The following is a 3662-nucleotide window of genomic DNA, read 5'->3' on the forward strand; positions in this document are numbered from 1 at the left end:
TTCATAACTTCTTGGTGTACGTGTGGCATCATCAGTCTTTTTAAATTTTTATTCTTATTTTTAAATAGAGACAGGGTCTTGCTATTTTTCCCATGGTGGTCTCGAACTCCTGGTCTCAAGCAATCCTCCTGCCTTGTAATAGAGAAGGTTCTAGAATCTAGATAAGCAAACTTTTTCTAGAGAGTGCCAGATAGTAAATGTTTTAGGCCTTGTGGTTCACATGCAGTCTCTGTTACATATGCTTCTTTGTTTTTTGTTTTATTTTACTACCCTTTTAAAATGTATAAATTAATCTAAACTTACAGGTTGTACAAAATCTGTCCTTGGGCCATGTTTGGCTCCTGGGCCGTAGTTTGCCAACCACTGTTCTAGAGCATGTAAGCCAGAAGACCGGGAAGTAGACGGCAGAAAATGGGTATTTCCACTGAGAATTGGGATGGTAAAGTTTCTGATCTACACTGTGACCACAGAAATGAGTAGAAAATGAGTAGCAGGAAAGGTCATGGAAGGTTAGGAGGCTAGTGACGGAGGGGTGATGTTAGTGGGATCATCTGTGTGGATACTGAAACACTGAAATTCATGGGAGGAATCAGGGACAATAGAGGGTTGCCAAATGAAACACTATTTGCTGTTTGTCTGAAAACCAAATTTAATTGGACATTCTGTATTTTTATTTGTCAAATCTGACAACCCTAGGTAGACAGAAATACTACACTGGAAGCTATTCTGTAAATGAGGCATAATAGCAACATGAGATTACTATAGTCATCCCTTATTCATAGCAGATAATTCTAAGACCCCCAGTGGTTGCCAGGGACCACAGATTGTACTGAACCTTATATATGCTATGCTTTTTCCTATACATATGTGCATACATATATACCTAAGCACGACTAAGCGTTGTGGGGTGGAAAAAAGGAAGAAGACTGGTTCCAGAAGCATCATTGGGAAGCAAGTCTCCACATCCAGGCACCAAGTCACAATGGGGACCTGAGAAAGCTGCAGGAGAACCCATAACTCAAGACACAGCCAGGCTTCATTTAAAGCAGGATAGGGGAAGGATATTGAGATTCCAGAGAGATCTGGGGAAATTCCGGGGCAGGTTGAGCATGTGGGAGAGTTTGTTGGCTACAGTTCTAATATTTCAATAACATAATAAAAGCATTTTTTAAAGGGTTGAGTCAAATCATCTGATAATGGTGATCTGGAAACTTGCCCATGAGTACAATGGCCATGCCACAGAAATGGGCCAGCACTGGTATTCTGTCATGCTCAGTCAGTGGCTGCAGCCATCCTGGGGCAGTGTGGACTCAGAGAGCAGCTGGCAGCCAGCTATGGCCCCCTCTGCCATGAGAGACAGGAAGTAGAACCTTCACCTCTCTTCTCCAGCTCCACTTAGCATTTGGTGTAAGGAAAAACATACTGTAAGTGCCCTTTTATGGCCGTCGGTCATTTTGCTGCTTTTCTTCGCAAAAGGCATCCTTTATCCCACATAAACACGTTTTCCATAGATACCTTGGATTCCGCATCTATCCTTTTTCAACTTTCCTCGTATTTTAACTATTTTTCTCAATTCGTTTTTATCTTTTCCACATATTTCCTTTTAAAAATAGTGTGCCCATCTCAAGCTGTGAGACAGGATTGCAGTCAATTTTCTAAAAGAATAAAATTCGGTTTCTCTGTAAAGTGATGCCTGTCCTGTGGGCCACTCTTCAGGGTGTAACAGTATGTAACAGCTACTGATGATCTGAACTGCAAGTGTCAGGGTGGAAATCAATTAAGCTGAAAGTGAAAAGGATAAAGGAGATTGCTCTATACTAAAACCCATTCAACTTTCAATGACCAGAAAACTAAAAATGTTATCTCGAGAGTTTTTTAAATGGTTTAACTAATTCGGATGGAAGTCATGGCATGTTCAGTCTGAAATATGATCATTCAGACACCCTACATATAATAATGCATTTCATGGACATGGGAAGTCCCCACCTGCTTTCTTTCCAGAATTAAATACAAGTCAGGGATTGCATAGTTTTTAATAGTTAAATAATATTCAGTACATGGCCTTGTTATTTTGCTATGTTCTATAACTACCAAAAGACCATGAAAAATTTTTTAAAATTTCTCTAGGGCTACTAAACAGTCCAAAACTATATATATATATTTTTTTTTGAGATGGAATTTCACTCTTGTTACCCAGGCTGGAGTGCAATGGCATGATCTCGGCTCACCACAACCTCCGCCTCCTGGGTTCAGGCAATTCTCCTGCCTCAGCCTCCTGAGTTGCTGGGATTACAGGCACGCACCACCATGCCCAGCTAATTTTTTGTATTTTTAGTAGAGACAAGGATTCACCATGTTGACCAGCATGGTCTCAATCTCTTTACTTCATGATCCACCCACTTTGGCCTCCCAAAATGCTGGGATTACAGGCATGAGACTCTGAGCCCAGTCCCCCAAACTATTTCTTTAATGAAGATATTCAGTCCGTATGCCAAGAAATTGATTTTATAGAGAAATATGAGTTGCCTAAATTACCCTAATTTGCCTCCTTCCCTGCAGCGGAATCTGCTACATGCTTTTTTTGTAGTACATTTAACTGCTGCATTCCCGACACCACCAAAATAATTTGCAGTGTGACTAAAACGTGACAAGCTGTTCATTAACAGGCACCTTCTCTTTCGGGAATGGGGAAACCCAACAGACTGAGTGCCAACTTATTACTACATGGTAACACAAGCTGGAATATGCCCAGTTTCTGTATTCTCTGGAATCAGTTTCCTCACTTCCCTGGAAATTCAATATTTTTAAAATTCTCTTTTACCATCTTAGCCATTTTTGAGTATACAGTTCTGGCCACTGAGTACATTCACATTATTATGCAGCCCTTTTTCACCTTCCCCAACTGAAACTCTGTACCCATTAAATTCTAGCTCTCCATTTCCCCCTCCTCCCTCGCCCCTGTCAACCACCATTCTGTTTTCTGTTTCTGGGAGTGTAAGTGCTCTGAGAATCTCCTATAGGTGAAAGAATAGATTAGTTGTCTTTTTGTAATTGGCTTATTGCAGTTCAATCTTCAAGGCTGATCTATGTGATAACGTGTCAAAACTTCCTCTTTGAGGCTGAATATTATGTTCTATGTATATAACATTTTGTTTATACATTTACGTCAGTGGACATTTGGGATGCTTCCACGCTTTGACTATTATAAATAATGCTTCTATGAACATGGATGTACAAATAGAAAATTCCATTTTAAGTAAGCATAAGGCTGCAGTGGTGACAAGGATACTCTTATCGCAACCCTCGTTTTCATTTCCTGGGCCATGTTTCAGTTACAGGTGGTGACCAGAGTGAATATCAAGTTTCAACTGCAGGTGGCAGCAAATATTCATGAACTAGACCCAATGTTTGACAAAAGCGTTCTTTACTGCATTAAATTTTGCCTTTTTAGAATATAATTAACATTTTTTTCCAGGTCGCCTATGTTCAATGTAAGAAATGCTGGAAGCATTCATGTGGGTTTAACTAATAAGGAGTACTTTAATTGTGAAATACAAAAGAATGGTGAATCAGTATCTGAGTGCTTGAAATTCTGCTCAGAGCTTTCACAATCTTGCCTGCAACGTCTCAGCCAACCCGCATTCATAATCTTGCCACATCTT

The sequence above is a fragment of the Saimiri boliviensis genome, chromosome 4 (assembly GCF_048565385.1).
Source record: "Saimiri boliviensis isolate mSaiBol1 chromosome 4, mSaiBol1.pri, whole genome shotgun sequence".
NCBI classification, from domain to species: Eukaryota; Metazoa; Chordata; class Mammalia; order Primates; family Cebidae; genus Saimiri; species Saimiri boliviensis.